Here is a 22,186-nt window from a genome sequence, read left to right as displayed (position 1 = left end):
CCAACACAGTCCATGCCAAGAAGGACAGGAACAGTTTCCGTGCAGTGGCCCTACACTGAATAGATTAAAACAAAGGGTGACCTTAGGCAGAAGGCAACACCATACACGAGCAATTGGAATTCATAGATGCCTGTTTGGAAAGAAGAATAATAAATAACGCTCTGACAGCTCAGGGCACGTATGTACCTGCCGAGCACCATCTGAGAATCCCAGAGCTGTGGTTCACGAGGTTCTGGTGAGATGGGACACCCCTTGTTTCAGACATTCTAGCAAACAAAGTTGTTGTGAATAGTGTAGGTCTTTATCAGCTTTACAGCACTGTCTTCCTTTCAATGTATTAGCACTAAAGAACTTGTTTAATTTCTCACACTTGGAGCACTGTTTTTTCTCTTGGAACTGAGAAATATGATGGATGTGCTACTATCATTTTTATTTCAAGCAAAACTGATGGCCAGTAAAGGGCAGAGAAACCTGCTGAATTAGATTAATCTCCTTAATTGTATTTACACTTCGGATTAGTAAATAATTTTCTGATAATTATTATGAAATACAGTGTGATTCATACCCAAGTAGTGATTAAACATATGCAATGTTTTCATTTATGCTTTAGGCACACCTTTATTAATTATTTTGCCTGTAAATACAGACTTTACCCTTTAATTACCAGAATTAATCAACTACCTTTTTTTTCAATTCTTTTTTTTTTCCTTAATACATATTACCACACCTCAGAGGACTGGTTATTGGCATAGAACAGTACCAGAAGTGCAATAATAGCCACAGACTGTACTGCAGGAGCTTCGTAGTTCAAGATCAATGGGAATTACTTGTCTACAGTCTGTTTTTAACCCCAATTATGATACTTGAATATTCAACACCGTCTTCTCGAGTTGACACAAGCTATACGTAAGCTCCTTCCCCATCCTGCATTCTATCTAGAGGACCTTTCTACTTCAGAATTGCAGGGAGGTCTTTCCATTTATTACAAAAAAAAAAGACCTAGTAAAATCCAGAAGAAAACAGAAAATCCTATTTCCTGAATGATATCCTGTGGAGAAGTAGCTTCTCAGTTTCTCCATTGGAAAATCATCTTTCCTTCAGCTCATATTATTCCTCTGCGATTCCACTTTCCCCAGCTAAGTACCACAAGGGGAAAAGAGCACCTAAATAGCTTAATCACCCTGGAAGGCTCTTCTGTCCCAGCCTTAGTCACACTGCAGTCATGACTGAGCTAAGTGTTTCTTCCTTTGAACAACAATACCAGAAGGCCCCGGAACAGTTTGGGTTCATCACGCTCTGTAAGCTGGGTTCCCATAATAGCATGAAAGTCATGTCACAAACAAACTACTTCTCTGCACAAACAAGTAGTCTGACTGCAAAATTATCACTGGAAATTACTGGTCTGTTCACCTCTCTTGTGAATTTTATCCATCAGCATAAAATGCCATAAATCAATTAAAATATGACTGGCAAATGAAACGAAGTATATAAACCCAGCAGGAAAGGGTAGTAGATATTAGTAGACAATAGACAATAATTGTATGCACTCACCAATGAGAAATGTGAGTTGCCCAGTGAGCAGGGGCAATCCCGAGCACAATTGCAAGCTGGGAAGAGAATGGATGAGGGCAGCGCTGAAGAGAAGGACGTGGGGTGCTGGTGGGTGAGAAGCTCCACATGAGCGGGCAGCATGTTATAATTGCAGCCCAGAAAGCCAACCGTGTCCTGAGCTGCATCAGAAGCGTGACCAGCAGGGTGATTCTAGAGTTCTCCCCCTCTACTCTGCTCTTGTGAGACCTCACCTGGAGTCTTGCGTTCAGTTCTGGAGACCTCAGCACAGGAAGGACCATTCTATGATTCCATGATTCTATACAGAGAGCTGGTTGAAGCCAGAGGTGTTATCGCTGCAGGCAGGCAACGCAAAGGTGGAAAAAACACTATTACTAAGAAAAGAAAAAACAACAGTAAGAAAAATATCCCCATACTTAAACATCTTTTAAAGGTAACTTTCAAATAATTTTATGGTATTTCTAATGTAGATAATGTTTAAAGATTTAGACAGTATCTAAAGCATTTTAAAAGTTTTTGAAGTGTTATAAAAGTATACATTTATAACAGTATAAATACAGGATAATCAAGAATTAAGAAATCACAGGACTGACTTTTGTAGGTCTGATGAACTCTGTCCGACAGTGAAATGGGTGACGAAGTAACTCTGCGTCCTATTGGAACCCTTCAGTACTACCACAACAGAAATGTGAAATAGCGTCATTAATCAGAGGAACTCAGTGTGCCGATTCCTCCTCATGCAAGGGAAACTACGGAAGAGCAGTAACCATACAGACAAGCTCTACCACTAGTGAAAAGATGCATTTAAGAGAAAACCCCTTTCATTTGATACGTAGGAGTAGCAAAGCCTGCCGGTACTTTATTTAGGAGAAAATTCTGGTATTATTTGTCACATTGTGATTTCAAAATATTCTCTTTAAGTTAATAGCCTGGTGATAAATATAATTATGTATATGCATAGTGTTATATATGTACATACACACATAAAATGGTTGAGATTCTCGTTCTTGATAATTAACCGGATACATGTGAAAGACACATGGACCACCCAAATTTCTATCACATCTTGTTCCCTTTTAACAGTTGCTGAATTGTAAGTTATCACAGTTCTTTTACGCATGCTTGTTGCAGTTACTGCAGTGCTGGGACATTGCACATCAAATATTTGACAGCCCTTTGGCTGCGTCTTCTGGGCGCTTCAACAAGGAAGGAACTGAAATCGAGTTTTCCTTAACTGATAAAGCCCCTTCTTAACATACTGTGCTGGATAAATCTGGGGTTTATCATCCCCTCGACAATGCAAAATGACAAGGAGCAGAAAATAACACGGAGTCACCATGGCTGAATACAGTATCTGTCACCAGATAAAAAGCAATAAGAAAGAGCGTAACCCAAAATATCCTATCGGTGGCCAAACTGCTGCAGATGACAGAGGCAATCCACGTGATGGCATGCGTGTAGCTGTGTACGCGTATCCTGTGTCTGCAGGACAGTGCCTGCTGCTATATCCACTCTGTTTCAGAGGCTAAATTCCTTTATGTGCACATCACGGTGCTGCCACCGCACCCTGTTTTCCTCCCACACCTCTGCTACTGCTCTCATAGCTTCCTGAAATTTAAGGAGTGACTCAATTGGAAGCAACTTAATGTATTTCTCTGCACAAACATGAGGATGTGTGTTTGTAGACAGACAGCTGAAGCGTTCGCTAGATTGCTCGTGTGGGAATCCCACGCTCCTTCATTAAGGAAGCTGTTCTGGAGTGACAGCCTTGACTTACCTTGGCAACAAGAGGTTATAGATAACACTGATCGAACAACAATTGCCAGTATTGTGCATGTTGAGAGGTAATTCCAGAGGCAAAGATTAAACCAAAGAGGCCTTAGAGCTGTCCGGTGGTAAGCAAGAATTTTAACCTCTTTAAATATCCATCCATACATATAACTACGAACCTCTGGAGGGGTTCTTCTTCTTACAGGCTCTGTATGCTGCTGGGTTTGATGCATCAAAAGGAAAATAACCTCCCAGCTAGAGGACAGTAGTTGGGTTTCATCAGGAGGAGAGATTTCCAATGCTGTATGTTGCATTAGTGATGCTCCAGCCTTCAGAATAACCAAGAATAGAGGCACTGCAAAGGGCCACCCCAGGTAAAAGCTTCTCTCCTAATAGAGTGCAATTTTCTCTTCTTCTGTATGGCAGGGAACAAAATGTCATCCCTATTTGCTCCTTTCTTCCCTTTTTCCCCCAAAAAACTTACTTTAAAAGTGTCAGACTGTATAGGTACACTGGTGTTGTCATTTACAAATTCAGAGGTCCATGCCTAACCTAAGTACATGGTTTGTACTTGCATGTGTCACAGAGATGTTTTCTGGTTGTTCTTTTTCCTTAAACTGAAATATACTGAAATAAGGGCTGTGTTAATGTAGAAATGAGAACTATATTCTCTTCGTACTCATTCAAACCCCTTTTTTTAAACAGAAAAAAAGAAACTTTCTGAGCTTTCACAAGTTGCAGAAACAGGCCACTTTGGGGGCTTTTTGTCAGTATTTGCAGGGCAGGTAATAAAGAATGTTACTTTAAAGCATCCCTTTGAACAGCAAATCTGTTGAATGATTCCCTTCCAGCTCATTTCTGCAAGAATTCAGATGAATTAATTTAATCCTATTTGGGTTTTGAAACACTGGTAATTATTTAGTCTTTGTTTCATACTACGGATTTGTTTGGGGGTGTTAATGTTGTTATTAGAAAACAGAAGGTGTCAAACCCAAACAAGGTTTCATAACAATGCCATTACATAACCATCCAATTAGTAGCGCGTTCGCTGCTATTAATAGCAGTTTCAACATCTCAATGGCTTTATGTAGTGCTACAATAACTGGCAAGAAGCGGCTTCAGCATTAGTTATTCATTCTCAGAAGAGAATAAATGAACTTCATGGAGCTTGATGAGACGCAGCGTAACGTGCTGTTTACCAGTTGCCAGGCTGCTGCCTGTTCCAGTGCCAGTTGCCTCTGTGGGCTCAGGGGGATGCTCAGACTCAGTGGACTGGTGTTTCAAGCCTTGTACGTACATACATATCTGATGTGCATCTCGTACAGAAGGCTACCAGAGATAGAGCTCAGACCAAGGCAGCCTGAAGCCAGGAATTCCTTGAAGCCTTTTTCTTTGAAATGGTGTAATTTGGAATTATGTTTCATGTTTACATTGACTGACCTGATGTATTTAATCAGTGAAGGTGATGTTTTACTGTGCTTCACCTGCAGTTCCTCTCCAAAGTTGGTGGTTGTTGTCCTCCTTTGCTGCTATTCCATGACGCTGGATATTGCTAGTTGGACATTTTTCATCCTGTGGCCGCTCGAGCACAGATACATCCACAGAGGAATCTGCTTTCTTTCAGCTGGAGTTGTGATCATATTAAGCTGCTTGAGCTGCTGACCACAGGATCTGATCCAGAGCATTTTGTACCTAGACTTTTTTTTTTCCAAGGGAGAGATAAGATATGATTTCTACTTAAGAGAAGCTATTATAAGAGTTGCAGCATGTAAGCTAATTTGATCTTACATTCTTCTGCTCCTGAATTCCAGCGTGGAAGAAACGAACTCACAAAGAGATTTTTCCATGGCCTGATGACAACGTTCCACACTCCATCACAGAAATTTCCTTTTATATTAGATGCCCTATCTGATAAGAAGATGGGTTAAATTCATACACATACACTCTTCTAAAATAATTTCTTCTCCTGAGGTCTGTATTTTCCTCTCCTTGTGTATCTCTACAGCTCCTGACTTTCACATGCTTTAAGGTTTTGCCCCTTTCTTGCTCTCTGTCTCCTTACTGCATCATGGACCCCATCAGCTGCTCTCTGTGGGGACAAAACAGTCCTCCCACTCCTTTTCCCTAGGCACAAATTGCTTCAGAATTACAGATCTACAAAATGAATTGCATAATTAGTCAGCTTGACTGAATATCGATTCAGGTTTCTGCTTCTGCATTGCTTCCTTGTTGATGTAGTTGTTCTTAAGACCCCCTCTTCTTGACCTACAGATCTATATCCTCCGTGAGGAAAAGAATAAAGGGAGAAAAAGAGAGATTTCCAGAATCGCCAATATGAATTAGTCAAAATACAATCCCAAAATGAAGATTTTTCTATGGAAACACTGAACCATCCAGTGTAAATTACCAACAATATCTTTCCTCTGATCTGTCATTTCATTTCTTCCTCCTATCTATGGTATTACTTTCCTCTCTCTTACTGTAAACTATTTAAAGTTAATACTCAATGTAAAATGTTAATTCATGATATATTTGGCCCTTCCTTACACATTTACGTACTTGCAGAATACCACAGAATCCCAAGCGTCTTGCATCCAGTGGTGATGAATACACGGCCTCTTCACCTTTCACATTTATAGCTAATGCTGCACGAAGCAAGTTATGGCTCTTTTGGGTTGCTGGTGGGTGAGTGGAGAAATAATGGTTAGGCTTTAGATGAGATTACAGCACTCTTTGTACTTTCACACTGAAGGTACAACCGCTCCAATGTGCGAAAAGGAACAAATGTACAAATGGCCATCTGAACATCTGATGCTGCCATTAATGGAATGGTATCTTTTGGTATCTAACGGAGATGAAGCTTCCTTGTGGCACTAAATTACTTCTGTAACTGCTTACAGAACAGAACTAAATGCTGCTCCAGTGCCTGACATCTCGCCAACTGTTCACATTTCTTTCTTTCTGACTTCAGGACTGGGTAGAAAACAGCGGTCAAGTAAACGATTCAGAGTGGGAACAGTCTGAACAACTCTGAATCTCGTCTGGGTTTCAAAAGAGGAATGCATTAAATTAGGCCGCTATCCTCCCATTTTGATGAAAAAAAAGGAGTGTCATTTTTGTGTAGAACACCCGTGTATGAAAAAATTTAAACTTATCTGGCAAAGTCCATGGCATAGCAAAGCAGGCTTCCACTTAAACCAGATTCACCTTTGGCATGGCTCTATAGAGTGAAAGCTTTACAGAAAAATGACCGTGACCCATTTTGTTTTATAGAAAATATGGGTCTGATGCTCAGATAAAGAATCATATATTGCCTGAGTGCTCAAAGCTACTTATATGAGAGAAGATTGCTTTGTAAGTAAGGATTTGTAGGATCAAACTAGCATAAGAGCATAAGAAAAGCCCTGCTGCGTCAGACCATCGGCCCATCTAGCCCCGCGTTTTGTCTCTCACAGCGGCAGAAGGAAATGGTCTGCAGGCATCAGGATACAGAGCCTCAACCAGTGCCACCCTCAAACTACATGCACAGCTGACTTTTCTAATAGTACATATTATATATTGTATATATAAATGGGCAGGAGGGGATGGGAAGAAAGCAAGGGGATAAGGTGAAATTTTCCTGTTCGCAGAGAGTTATACTGTGTCTTAGAAGATTAGAATCATAAAATAGTTTGGGTCAGAAGGGACCTTAAGGATCATTCAGTTCCCACCCCCTGCCATGGGCAGGGACACCTCCCATCGGATCATGTTGCTCCGAGCTCCATCCAACCTGGCCTTGAACACCCCCAGGAATGGAATATCTCTTTAAAGGTAACCATTCAAAGCACTCACAAATAGTTCATTGAATAGTTTACTGAACTCTCAATACGAAGGCAATTTTAGCCAGTCTTATGGCTGCCAACTTGGTAAAACACACATGTAGCCCACAGTACCCATCATGAATATACACAGAACTCTCTGGCTTACCCTCCAAGACGAACTCCTTTCTTATTCCACGGTGTTTGCCAGCCATCAGTAATGGGCTCCTTAATGGGCACTGCAAGTGATGGGCTCTTGAGCTTCAACCATCCCTTTTCTGAGCAGTGGAAGGTCAGCTGGATATCTTGCAAATAAAAGAGGCATCACATAAGAATTTGGGTGTCTTATGCTGGCTTTACCCGCCTTGCGTACAGCACTGAGAGTATTTCAGACACAATTAAAAAAATATCAAATCATTCAAGCTGCTTTTCATCTGACAAACCTACAAGTGAAGGATTAATACGCCCCAAGAGATTCTGAGAGATAAAAGCTGTGTTTAGTTCGATAATGCTACCAAAGGGTTTAGAAGGGCTACTTCCTTAGCGTTAAAGTAGAACCCTTATCTGCATTTGTAATTCTCTGCCTTTAGAAGCATGAGCAACTACAGCTTATGAAGAAACTCACCCATCATCAGTAAAAGAGTAAGTTCATCCACGATGTAAGGTTGCCTCTTTAGGATGTGGAGGCAGGTTGTATCATTTCTTTTTTATCACCTTCACAATCTCAGCTGAAAAATAGAAAGACACCTATTTGACCTTGAAACCCTCTGACTTGAGGAAACGATATTTTCTAGATGATTAAAGCACTGTAGTTCTATGCAGTCCTCCACTCTCCCTGCAGTCATTTTCAAGGTTTACTCATTTCTTCTCAAAGGCAGAAAGAAAAAAGATTAAAATCCCCTAGTATTGGTAATGATGCTGGCTTTACCAATTATGCACATTCTGGGAAGCTCACAGAAACATTACAGGTATCTGGGATGAAAAAGAAACATTCTATAATAAAGAGGAGGAAGGAGCTTTGGTTCAGATGTAGACACTTCCTCACTGCATACTGTCCTTAACAGGCAGGGTTGAGTATCAGTCCCTCATATTTTCCCATTTGCTTTCCTTTTCAGACTTTAAGATAGATGAATACGTTTAATAACTGAACTGCTCATAAGGGACTTAACTCATGTATTTCTATAGAAGGAAACCACATGATTTTATACATATTGTTTATCAGCAAGTGCCATAGTTGACGTTACGGGCACAGTAGCTTCTGTTTGTCAGCTGTAATTTGTGATCAAGTTGAAAAGTTAAGGTACTGCAAAGCTAGTGAATGGAATAACGTGAGCCAGGGAGATTCGAGGTAGAAGCACCTCCTGGTTTTCCTAATGATCAAACAGGGGGCAAACTGGTCATGATGCAAATGTTTCTTTTGACACTCTAAAAGCAACGCCACCTACTCTTCTCAAAGGTCTTTCTGTTGTATCCAAGTCGTGAGGCTTAGTTTAGAGGTGACTGCACGAAACGTAATGCTCTGTTTTATGGAGACTGTCAGGCATGGTGATCTATTGATCTCCTCCGGCTTTCCTGGCTGTGCCCAGGGAATTCAAATGTTGCCTGCAGGTAACGAGTTTATCATGGAGAAGTTGGCTTTTTAGGGGAGCCTGGGTTCTGTCCGGCCTGTGATTGATTGCCGGCTTTCCAGCCAAGCCTTCTGGAGATGTTATCTGCTGAGAGCTTGACGACTACCTGGTCATCACTAAAACTGAAAGAGCTCATTTATAATAGAAAGATGGTGGTAGGGAATGAACGGGCTCCCACAGGAAATCCTGGATCAGAGAAAATAATCCAGTTGATGTGCAATTCGAAGGTGTACAATCTGAAAGGATTATCATGTAGCAAACAGTAGCCCTGCAACGGCTACGAAGCCAAGAGATGACTGACACGTCAAGCTGGTGGCCAACATTTTTAGTTAAAACCTAAATATTAACTAAAAAATATATTTTAAATAAAAAACCCCAAACTTTGTGGAAAAAGTGGTCTCTTTTTCCTATAGAGTCAGGAAAAAGTTTAATCATTTTTGATAAAAAATAGGAAATAATTGAAGAAACACTGAGGGTACTGCTGTGCAGAAAAACAGGTTTATAAGGTCATTAGATATTTGTATAAAAAACTATTTCCAACTTATGAGTTTTATATTCATTGCAAAGATTTAGATAAGGCTTCTCAGCACAGAAACATTCTTGACAGAATTTTTCAATTTCATTTTTATGGGGAAAAAAGGATTATCTCTAACAAATATTACATTGAAAAAGCATGAATAAATAGATTATGATTCTCTATAGTGCCTAAAACAAAAAGATTGCTTACCACCTAAAATGCACAAATGCACAGGATGAATTCTAATGCTACCAAATTAATGGCCTCTGAGAAGGAAAAATGAGAAACAGGCAGATGAGAGCAGAGCATGTAGAACAAAAGTGGTTCTATTTCAAGCCATCAACAAAAGTCTGTATTTACTCTCTGTTCCATCTTTAATTAACTTGGAAATACACTGGCTTAGCTGAGTATCTGCTAGATGGTTTCTTTTTGATCAGATTCATTTCAATGAATAGAATGGATCAAATCTATGAAATCGCAGTGTGGATGACAACATTTGAGGAAACAAGAAACCTCAGCTAGAAATGTATGAGCTACTTAGGTTCCTTTCCAGTTTTTCCCATCCGATTCCTTTGTAGGTAAGCCCTCTCACAGGCCCTGTCTTTGCTGTAGTCATGCCACACATAGGAGTTAAACGTATACAACCAGAAGGACGCTTCTGGGCTGTTTTAGTCTTTTATATGACCAGGCGTCACCTCCCATCATTTTCAGCTTGGAGCCGTTTGCTCTGTTCCAATGTTGTCTTTTAATTTCTATCAAACTTGTCCCCAAATGCTGTGTTGAGAGAGCATTTGCATCCTCTTTTGGTCTGTCCTCTATTTTGTTTAGAAAAATACAATCTACATAGTGTTTTTTTCCCCTTTAGTGAACAAGCAGACTGCTTCACTGTATATTTGCCATATTTACTGATAGGTATCATACTGATATATTTCCTAAGCAATCATTTCATTGAATCATAGAACAGTTTGAGTTGTAAGGGACTTTAAAGACCATCCAGTCCCACCCCCTGCTGGGGGCAGGGACAATTCCCACTGGATCAGGGGCTCCAAGCCCAGTCCAACCTGGCCTTGAACACCTCCAGGGATGGGGCAGCCACAATTTCCCTGGGCAACCTGGGCCAGGGCCTCTCCACTCTCATGGTGAAGAAATTGTTCAAAATCTGCCCCTCTCCAGTTTCTAGCCATTGCCCCTTGTCCTGTCACTCCAAACCTTTGTAAACAGTCCCCCCTCAGCTTTCTTGTAGCCCCTTCAGGTACTGGAAGGTTGCTATAAGGTCTCCTCTGATCCTGCTCTTCTCCAGGCTGAACAAGCCCAACTCTCTCTGCCTGTCCTCGTAGGGGAGGTGCTCCAAACCTTGGATCATCTTTGTACCCTCCTCTGGAGCCGTTCCAACAGTTCCATATCCTTCTTATGCTAAGGATTCCAGAACTGGACACAGTACTCCAGATGAGGTCTCACAAGACTGGAATAGAGTACTCATGTTGAGCTTCTCATGGACCAGCACCCCCAAGTCCTTCTCCTCAGGGCTGCTCTCAATCACGTCATCTCCCACCATGTACTGAAATCGGGGATTGCCCCAACCCAGGTGTAGGACCTTGCCCGTGGCCTTGTTGAACCTCATGAGATTCTCAGAGCCCCACTTCTCCAGCCTGTCCAGGTCACTCTGGATGACATCTCGTCTTTACAGTGTGGCAACTACACCACTCAGCTTGATGTCATCGGCAAACTTGCTGAGGGTGCACTCAATCTCGCTGTCAATATCATTGATAAAGATATTAAACAGCACTGGTCCTGGTACGGAACACTGAGGAACACCACTCATCACAGAACTCCATCTGAACTTTAAGACATTGACAACTACTCTCTCAATACAACCATCCAACCAGTTTCTTATCCACCGAATCATCCACCCATTGAATCCATATCTCTCCAATTTAGAGAAAAGGATGTTGTGGGGGACTGCGTCAAATTTTTTTTAAATAGTCTCAAGTTCCTGCTGTACAGCTTGTAATAAAATACCACAGCCCCAAATCCCATTTTTTCTGATATTAATGGTATATTAGCACATTTCCAGGGGAGATATCTATGAGTTACAAAGTCTGATTGTGCAATAATAACTGTTCAGGGATTTACAGTCCTTGCTATCTCTTTTTTACAAAGGTACCTGCCAAACATGTGAGATTTTCTTTCAGGAAAAACAATTAGCCATGCACAATGAAATCACGGATTATTGCTAGTTTGGAACTTTTCCAGACTTCTGGCAGGGTAACTCTGGAGACCCATATAACCGCTTGCCGCAAGCCTCTTGACAGTTGGGACCCTATAAATATCAGGGTCAAGAGCAATCTCTTCTTATAATTGCCCAACGAAATATGTTTCTGGCTCCTTTCATGATGTCATTGACCTTGAGAAAAAGAACTGCTAAGGTTAAAACGTCTCTTGGTGATCCGTTGAGCAGTCAAATTGCTTACTCAGAGTCATGACAACCCCCCCAGGGCCAGTATTTGTGACCCGCTGACTGCCTGATTGCCACCATTAGTTTTGGTGGTTAGATGGTTTAGGAAAGATTAAGATAAATTCCCTGCATAGATCTTGGATTGAGAGGAGAAATGACACTTCTTTTATTTGGAGATGGATCACTGGAAACAATTTTCAAATGCTGCTAATTATTCATGAGCTGAAAACAATCGCTATTTCCCTGCGCAGATTTTTCTTTTTTAAAATGAATATTTTTGTTCAGAAATCACTCCCAAATCACCATCTCATTTGCTTTCCCCAAAAGGCATTAAATGGGATCAGTGTGCTTATGTAGGGGATCAAACATATGATAGAAAACTATTCTGTAGCAAACAGACCAACCAAAAAGAGTTTTCCAGAGAATGAAGAGATACATGGGCCAAGTTTGCTTTCTTGATTTCACAGAATCATAGAATGTCCTGAGTTGGACATTCCACAAGGATGATGGAGTCCAGCTCCTGTCCTTGCACAGGACAACCCCAACATTCACATCATGAGGGCTTTGTCCAAATGCTTCTTGAATATTGTCAGGGTATTCTGAAAATTACCCATGGAGATGTCATTTTGAATTAAAAAAATACAGACAATTTTGGTAGATGCAGCTGTAAAAAGGCCCAGCGCCTCTTTTAAGCTTGCTAATGTCAGTGGCGGGCTTTTGAGTGTGACAGTGAATAAAGACACTCTTTTTCTGGGTTTACCTAAGGGTCTGTGCCCTGGACAGAGTAGAAATTTTGCAGTGATGCCACAGCGTGACCTTCAAAGCTGTCCTTTCCAGAAAGAGCTGTAAAAGATCTCGAGTACAAAGTCAGCAAGAAAGCAACACGTGCAGTGCTTGGCCCAAGCTCCTTCCTCTTGCCCAAGTCAGTTATATATAAATTAAATTGGACTCCTATGTTCTCCTTGTCTCCTCTTACACCCTTTCATCAAACAGTTATTTAAAATAAATATTTCCTTCCTCCATCGCTTTCTCATGTTAGTTGGCATTAGCCGAAGTTGTCAACCCAAGGTGAGAGTCAGTTAGGAGAAAGAAACGCACAGAGCAGGATCGCAAGGCCGCCCATTCCTTCTGAACTCGATGCTTTATTTCAGCAGCTCTGCTGGATCCTACTCTTTCAAACCTTTACATTTCTTGCCAGCTCAGAGGCCCCAAATTCAACATTTTCTTTACGGTAACTCCTAGTTGTGGCAAGCCAAATGTACATATTTTTCAACATAGATAAACCCCCTTCACTTGCATCTGAGACTAATACGGGAGCGTTCAATACATTTTACTATAACATGAGTACACACAGGGCAGCCAAGTCAATAAATTACATGAGATAGGCTTCTCCCTGAGGACAAGAAGGAAGTAAATGAATGAAGCTACATATGTTAGGCGAGGCTGAGTCCCTAACAAGACATCTGTGGAAGGGAGGGAGAGAATAAATCTTTTCCTTATTTTCAGTGGAACTGCATTAATCTTGCCTCAATTAGGCTTTTCTTACCTATTGGGTTTCCCCAAGAGCAAGCAGATTAAAATAAGGAAGGAGAGAGGAGAGCCACGGCAGAAAGTAAAGCCAAGGTGCAAAGAAAAAAAAAGATGTAGAAAATGATTGGGGAATCTTGGAGTTGTCCTATGCAGGGACAGGAATTGGAGTCGATGATACTCGAGGCTCTCTTCCGACTCAGGACATTCTATGACTCTATGATTATTCTTTCAGAGCAAGAGATACCGTGTTAAGCAAAGCAGAGCTCCTCTCTGAACGCTGTATGACTTTACACAGCTTATGCACTACGTTTTCTCTGCCCAGAGCCAAACAGCTAAAATGAATTCTTTATCAAACGGAGAGTGACCATCGTGAAGAACAGACCTTCGCTTGTAGAGCCATTTTCTCTGGCAGTCACTGTGTGCTGGCACCTTCGTAACACAGCCCTAAGGGCAAAGATCTGTTCTTTCCTCCCTCCCACTCTATTCACTTTGGATGTCTGGAGAAGGAACATTCCATCGTCACTCATGCAGCATACAGACTGTATCTCATATTCAGTAACAGAAAGACACAGTCACTTCTTGTGTTCAAGGTGCCCATTTCACTCTCACACACATGGTCGTCTGTGTAGTGCAAATCTTTCCCCATTGCGGCTTCTCATAAGGTGCTGACAATTAGTGATGTGCTAATCTAATAACATGAGAGGATATGTTTGTACCACCATAGCAGAGCACATAAGAACACCGAGAGGCATTCATATGTGTGTGGAAAGTGTGGATTTAAAGGGAACCTTCTAAAGTGCCTTTTGAAGTGAAACCTTCAGAGCCTATGCTCTATGAGAATGTTGAGGCATGTTAATGATCCATTATGGGCGAATGAAAAAGACTGAAGGAACAGCAACAAAAATTATTCACAGATTTCTTACCCAAATGCTGTCTACATTTGTTGGACTCACATCCTACTGCAGGCAATGAGATCTACTCTTTCTGTTCCTTGAGCAAACTGATCCAGTGGGAGGTGTCCCCATCCATGGCAGGGGTTTGGAACTGGATCATCTTTAAGGTCCCTTCCAACCCAAACCGTTCTCTGATTCTATGATTCAATAATTCTGTTTCTGCTAAAATAATACACATATATCTTCCTCTGTCCATCTATCCATCATTGTCTGCTGCACCACAGCACCACAAATCCCTACAACCATCATCGGATTAACAACATTCGCACCAGGCAGGACCCAACCAGTGCCTTCCTTCCTCATCATCACGCATTTGCTGGTAAGTCCGGCGCCTGAAGCCAGGCAGGGGCCGCAGCCCCAGGTGCAGCCACATGCCCAGGAAAGCCGGAGTGCTGGACATTCCGCAAGCTTTCTCTAGCCCTGGCTGAAGCCTTGCCATCTCAGGAGGGTCAGCTGTTTCCTCCCACCTTACTCTGTGATTCCCACAGCCCTTTCTCCTCCGTCTTCTGCGGTGGTCCTGATCTCCACTTTCTTTCTCATTTCCTTTCTATCGCATCTAATAATCTCCTTCCCAGTAAACTGCCCCGGAGCAGAGGAAATAAGCCTGAACGCCTGTTGGTTTTATTTCTACAGCACCATTCTCCTTGACTTGGCCTTCCACCACTTTCCACACCCAATTTTATTTACAGCTGAGGGAGGAGCTGTCTCACACTCCATGTTTTTTTCACACTGCCTAGCACAACTCTGATTTATTTTCTGGCCTTCAACTGGTCTTTTTTTCCCTGCCTTTTGCTTATATAATGCATATGAATCATTAATATGAAGTCGCCCGTAACAAAGAACATCTGTTTTTGTTTTTTATTTTTGCCTTATTCTGTGAAGTTGTCAAGTCCGCTTTGGGCTATTTTGTCTAAACTTGATCCTTAGAAAGCTGATGTAACTGGGATGGGAAATCCTTTCCAATTTTGTCTTTTGGGGGATAAGCCCCTGTTGACATATGCTATTTTCTGATTCGATGGTTGTGTTAGGAGAACATCTTTCTTCACGGTTGCATCTTTAGTTTTGGAAAAGATAATCCTTGGCTCATTAATGCTTTCTATGGTCCTGTTGAACTCGGTAGAGTTTTCTTTCCCTATGTATATTATATATATATATCCCTCTTTCCTTCTACAGCAATTTTTCCCCCTATGTATATTCCCTTGGAAGGTTTCCTCCATCTGTTTGGTATTTTAATGGTTGGGTGAGGCTCTGCATCTTGGGTGATGTGGCCACTCCTACATAGGGCATCATCTGTTTTGCCTTTAAAAACGTACCAGCTTTGCAAATTAGAGGCTAATGATTTATAGCCCAAATGCCACTAATTGTCTCATTACTGGTCAAACAATGACTTTTTTCAAATGTCAGATAACAGATGGTGAAGAGAAATTTTGTTTCCTCTTCTTCCGAATCTACCATTTGAGCTAGCAGGGACAACGTGAGAAGGGGGGAGAGCTGGACACACGCTTCAGATTTTAAACATATTTGGTTTTAATCACCATTTGACTGAAGAACTGCTCAGATTTTAAAAGTTAATTGCATTTTTTTCCCCTATTTTGGTCAAAATTCCATACTCTGAAATCTAATTCAAAACTGACAAGCTGTTCACTATTACAAAGTCAATCCGCGCTTGTCTTCAAGACATAGTGATGCCAAAATACAATTGGTAAGTTACTCTAAGTTTTTAATCGTGAAAAATAAATTAAGCTATGTTGTAAAAAATGTGTTTATATTTTTTCTTAGCAAGGATTTGCTATTGCTACAATTTCCTAGTATTCCTTGTATTCTGTTCTAGGAAGATGAGATAAACAGCTGGAAAAATGTCTATGGGATAATGCTACATAATGCAAAATTTTATGTTTGGTTTAGAAACATTACCTAGTAGTTAAACATTGCATCATGGAAGAGATAACTTGTACTTATTTACATCTATGCAAATTAATACATATATTTTTGTCTGTCTGCTGTCTCTATTAGGTCCTTACATTGCTGGTGGTATCCCGAGGGTAATGTACTCCAAAAGTACAGTTTGTGGCAGACACAAAATGGTGAGTGAGATTTAGAATCATAGAATCATTAAGGATTAACCTCTAAGATCATCCAGTCCAACACCATCGTGCCTAATAAACCACGTGGTGAAGTGCCTCATCCACACGCTTTCTGAACACCTCCAGGGAAGGAGACTCCACCACTGCCCTGGGCAGCCTGTTCCAGCGTTTAGCTCAGACCAAGTCCTGTTTGATATGGACGTGGGTGATACTTCCGAAGGATTCAAACTCAAAAAAAGGGTATTTCTTGTTGCTATAATCTTCACCACAGCTTTCGTTTTGATATCTTTTTTTACTCTGAAACCATGGGATGAGTTATACACCGTATTCAGCTGGAGGCGACAGCATCTACAGAGTGACTGGTAATTCAGTCTGTTTTATTCTCTGAATGTCTCCGATAAGGCTTGGCCCAGTGAGATGACAGAACAAACGCACATATAACCCTAATTGAAATTATTATCCATCATGAAATCTTTATAACAAACTTCACAATTTTAAGTCTTTATCAAGAGGTCTATTAATGCTACTGGGAATTTTATTTGAATATGTATTAAGCAGTTGTTAAATGCTGGACATCTATGAATCGTCTTGACCCTGAAAGTAATCATGTATTTTATTGTGAAGCAAAGAAATCGATGATGGCAATAACCATAACAACGTCATTGATTATGTAGTGGAAGACATCTGAATGTACATATCTACCAGAAAAAAAAAATTGTATAAGGAAGATATAAAAAAAAGAAGAAAATGATAGAAACTCCTAGCTAAGAAATGCACATTATTCTATGTGGCGAGCTATGAGGCTCAAAGAATACCTGAAATTCCCTGGAGAGGCGAGAAGCAAGACTGAATAGATTATTCGTCTGCCTTTTCTGATGTATTTTCTGAGTAGTTTTGTTCAGAGAATAAGGAAAATGTTTGTTTCGTTCTTACTGTTTGTGTACACTCTCAATTTTACAGCAAAACTCTCTCATCACTTCAAGCACACCCACCTTTTGCCAGTTCTCCGTACATGTCCTTCAGGAGTAATGAAAATGTTCTGTCTCATATTTAAGCAAACCACGGCAATATCTTCTGTTCACTTCTCTTCCAAACCTCTCCATTAGAGGAATCTGAATCCCTTCTTTGCTACCTTGATAGAAAAGGACAGGAAATGACTTAAAATTTAAGTAATTTAAATAACAGCAGCCATTTTTCACCTTTCTCAGCCACCTCAGCCAAACCTTCTCCTAATGTCCCTCCAAATACCTGTTTTCTCCCCTGCATATTTAGCTGATGACAGTAGATGCTCAGCCCTCCGGGGATAAAGCCAAAAAAGTCTTCCTCCAAACTGCATGGAGCACCACTCCTCTAACAGCAAAAACCTAATGGCTTTGCATAGGAATCAAAACCCAAATGAGGCCCCTTGCTAAGAGGAATTCAGGTTATAGTTTGCTTCCTTATCCTTGCTTGAACTCAGCCTCCTGCAACCACTGCAAGGCTTCCTCTCTTTAAAATTCATTTATTCTATGGATGGTGCTGGAAGCATCTTACTGCCAGGGATGAAAGGCAACTGGGCAAAACCAAGCCCTGGACAGCTGTTTTATGTGATCACCTTGTACAGAGCAGACTGAAGGCAGACTAAAGTAAGAGGATGGGGTAAAATAAATCTAACCTATGTAAAATGAACGGCCTGAACGAGCTCTGTACCGTTCTAGCTGAAATGAGTTATATTTATAGCAGCTGCATACAATTGTGTAAGAGCTGCAGTGTTTAGTGTTTTATCAGTGTTATATGTAGGGACAAAGCTTAAAACGTACTGGAAAGCAGAGGGTAAATGAAAAGATGTGACTTGAATCATAGAATAGTTTGGGTTGGAAGGCACCTTAAAGACCATCCAAGTTCCACCCCCTGCGATGGGCAGGGGGACCTCCCAGTGGCTCAGGGGCTCCAAGCCCCATCCAACCTGGCCTGGAACACCTCCAGGGATGGGGCAGCCACGGCTTCTCTGGGCAACCTGGGCCAGGGCCTCCCCACTCTCATGGTGGAGAAATTCCTCCTTATGTCCAGTCTAAATCTGCCCCTCTCCAGTTCATACCCATTCCCCCTCGTCCTATCCCCACAAGCCTTGTGAACAGCCCCTCCCCAGCTTTCCCGTAGCCCCATTTCAGGTACTGGAAGGTCGCTTGGTTTTGTTGTTTATGATTTTTTTTTTCCCTGAAAACACAGTTTTAGAGCTATGCTTTGGTGAGAATCTGATTCAGGATTTCTGCGTGACTGGGTTTGGCAGGACTCAATGTTTGTTACCAGCACGGTGCTGCTGTGAATGCTGGTAACAGGATCCTGAGTGGCAAAACAAAAAGAGGTAAAGGATATGTTCTGAAGACTGAACATTTACTAAGGAAATTTGACTTGAGGAAAATATAAGAACATATTTTCTACTCATTTTGATGGCACAGATATATATGATACTCAGGGAAAGAAAAGTTTGTTTTGTAAGGTTGGATATACTGTTAATAATAATAAAAAAAAATCAGATTATAAATACCAGATCCTCATGTAATGTAATTCACTTTCCTTCCATTGATTTAAGCAAGCATTAAATTGACTTAAAGGCAGCTATGTCAACTTCTATCACCAAGGGCTTTCGTTTTGAATACGTAAGAATTTGATTTCTTTAAGTCTTTTATATTTATTGTTCCCATGTTGCACAGAGAGGCTGATCATATCTCAGAAAAGCACAGTCTGCCAAAGAAATGAACAAAACCCAAACCCCTCTCCATATGACCTCAGTTTAGATCATTCTGTGCACGGACACATATGGATATATAAGCATATTTTATATATCTATACATACATACATAAAAGTGCAAAGAAATGAACAAAATTATAGAAATAAATTATAAAATTATGTATCTAAACATATTCAAATAAAAATGACAGATTTCTTATGATGACCTGATCACATGCCTTGTCTTGGCACATTTATGTGCCTTCATTCACTCCTTCTTCGTGCCTGCTTGCCCCTGAAGTAACGAGGTCGTAACCAGAGAGCGAGTAACTTCTCTAAATCTCAGAGTACAGTAATCCAGGATTTAAAAAGCAAAGTGGTACCATTACAGCAGATAATTGTAACTCTGGAGAAATAGGTCAGAGCTGCAGTTCATCTCAATGCTGCCACCAACAAATGAGGTCAGGTTTTCTTTCTTAAATGCATTGTTGATTTGAAAGGAAAGACCTTTGTTTTTTTATTCTGTATTGACAAGTACCACATTCCCAAGCAGCAACACTAGAAAAGTTACGAGAAGGAATTAAATCTCTGGTCCGCATGACTTTAGGGATCCAGTCCCTCCTCAAAGAGTGCGCTGATGGATTCCAGCATTTCCCTTTGTGGTTCCACCCAAAATACGCACAACAAATAAATCTTTCGGTGCTCTTTTCAATATTTCTTATCAAATGACATACATTGGTGCGATTGAGTAGCACACAGTGTGCCTGAAAACATAAGGGCATTTTCCAAATGTGGCATTTTCCTCAGTGTAAAGAAGGATAAACACGCAGGCTCACTCACAGCATTCTCTGTTACCATGTGTGCTTGCTCTGGTTACCTATTAAAGGAAAGTTGTCTCTATAGAGCTACTAGAAGAAAGGAAAATAAGATTCCCATAATTTCTGCAATTGTTTTTATGGCACGTACTCATTCAAGAAGGAATTTTTTGCAGCTGGTGTAGGCAGTGTAACTACAAAAAATACAGCCTTCCTATAAATTCTCCACGATCCCTAAGGAAACCTCAGGAAACAGGCTATTGCCATGCAGATTTGCAGGGTTCCCTGAAGAATACTGCACTTTCACAAATCCTTCCCTGAAAGATTTAGCTTTTCAACAGTTTACACTCAAGTACAATTAATTTTAATGGCCCCTGCATGCTTACAAGTCTAACATTTAGATTTTGTATCAACTACCACAGGAGGCTCCTCCTGGGTCACTAAACAGAGAGTTACCATGGCATTACTTACTTTGCAGTTGTCTTCATCCTCTATGTAAATGATAAGCCTGAAGCACAGTTATCTCTGAACCAGCTGAAATGTAAAGGAAGTGCCAATAAATAGCTGTTTAAAGTTTTTGCTGTCAAGTCTTAGAAGTGTGGAAGCACCATAGAATGGCTTCGGTTGGAAGGGACCTTAAAAAGATCATCCGTTTTCATAGTGTTGGTAACTGAGTTATTGAAGCCTAAAGCTAAAGGGAACTTCTGCACGTAGCAAAAGAGATAACATCTAAAAATACTTCTAGCAAAGAATAACGAAAAAACAGAATAAGTAAAAGAGATCATATAATACCAAGAATATCAGAAACTTACTATCTTTATAGAAAGGGAGAGAGCATGAATACGCAAGTGGTACCTTAATTGCTCATTTATCACTTTGATTTCTACATTTAAATCAAGCACGGGTTGAAATACTGCTTTTTACCGAGACTCAAGTTTATGGGTATCTTCACTCACATTAGAGGCCAAGAATGTTGTGTAAAGCCACAATATGAAAGGGCTGTATTCAGCATGTGCAAAGATGTAATTCTTTTCCTTCCAGCCCTGAGTGATCCTGGAGATGCACTTATTCCTTTTCTACCACAGCGTGAGTTTGCTTTTGATTCCTGTAATAAGAAACACAACAATGATGTTTATCTTCTGAGCAGGACACAGCAAATGGCAATAGCAAACGTCCATTCTGCCAGGCTATGAAATTACTATCCTACCTGAAATACCAGTAATTTACATTCGCTGACTCAGTATTTAAGTTATCCTTCTCCCAGGCAGAGAGTCAGTTGCATTCATTCCACTAGAGGCTGACAAGGTGATTTGCATTTCTTCTGCTCTTACTTTATTTCCTTGACAAATAAGCAGCAATTTGCAACAGCTGGTATGGCTGTTACAGCCTTCCCATTATATACATTAAAGGGAGAGAAGGAAGATGAGGATATCTGGGGAAAAAATTAAAACAAAAACCAAATTTGAAGTTGTAGGGAAAATAATGATAGTTTTTGACTAAGGCAATTCAAACGTGTCAAATAAAAACAAATGTACAGAACCATTCCGAATAAAATGTATACTTACTGTTCCGTAACTTCATGGTTTAATCTCTCTGTTTTTTTCTGTGAGGCACCCCATATGCCGTGACTATTGCCAGTGACAGCTGTCATTTGACAGCAGTTCCTCCCAAAGCGCTCAAGGTGATCGGCTAAACAAGCCAGCTCGCCTGCTATTACCAGTTCTTCCATGTTCAGTTGCAGGTTTCTTTTATGTCAGAACACCCTTCTCTGACCAGCCCGCTCGAGTATTAAATCGGGAAATCCAGGTGCAATTTGTCACATTTTCATAGACAATGAAGTACTGACTCTTTGAAACGTTACATTTCTAGGCATGCATGAAGTGTCAACATTTACTCTCTTAAATATCATCATCATTTTCACCCAAAAGCCTTTGAAACCCTTCTGTAGAAAGATCCCCATGTCAGATAGGGAATGGCTACAGACGAGTTGTCTTTATCCACCATATCCACTGACAACAGAGGGAAAATGATAATGCTTAATGTTTTTTTCATGACCCATCATCACGCTGTCACTTTGAAAAATAAAACAATAACTTAAATAAATTTTTCTCATATTGATTCCCCTTTGCCAGGTTCATTAGACTGTTTCCTGCATAAAAGCCCCGAAATACTGGCTGGGGTTAAACTTGGCAGAAAAATGCATTGCCTCCACCGAATAACTCATTCATATTTTATTGTTTCAAGAGGTTTTCTTTGAAAATATTTAATAGATGATGTATGCATCTAGATGAATATGGAAGCAGAAAACTTAAAAAACCCTGACTGCGAACTTTCACGGGTTTTGATAAGATAAACCTT

At 40.6% G+C, this 22,186-nt stretch overlaps 1 long non-coding RNA gene across 1 annotated transcript; it reads right to left on the bottom strand.

Moving 5' to 3' along the window:
* Positions 1 to 7,133: 7,133 nt before the first annotated feature.
* Positions 7,134 to 21,237, bottom strand: LOC128852149 (uncharacterized). The gene is made up of 6 exons (XR_008449804.1): positions 21,036 to 21,237; positions 20,785 to 20,933; positions 20,300 to 20,362; positions 17,296 to 17,435; positions 7,762 to 7,864; positions 7,134 to 7,441 (listed from the first exon to the last, which is right to left on the bottom strand). It is a non-coding gene; the product is annotated as an uncharacterized LOC128852149 (long non-coding RNA).
* Between the last annotated feature and the right edge of the window lie 949 nt (positions 21,238 to 22,186).

Source organism: Cuculus canorus, chromosome 4 (assembly GCF_017976375.1).
Source record: "Cuculus canorus isolate bCucCan1 chromosome 4, bCucCan1.pri, whole genome shotgun sequence".
Lineage (NCBI taxonomy): Eukaryota > Metazoa > Chordata > Aves > Cuculiformes > Cuculidae > Cuculus > Cuculus canorus.
Note: the sequence above shows the minus strand (reverse complement) of the source record. Positions and strands in the feature narration are given on the sequence as shown.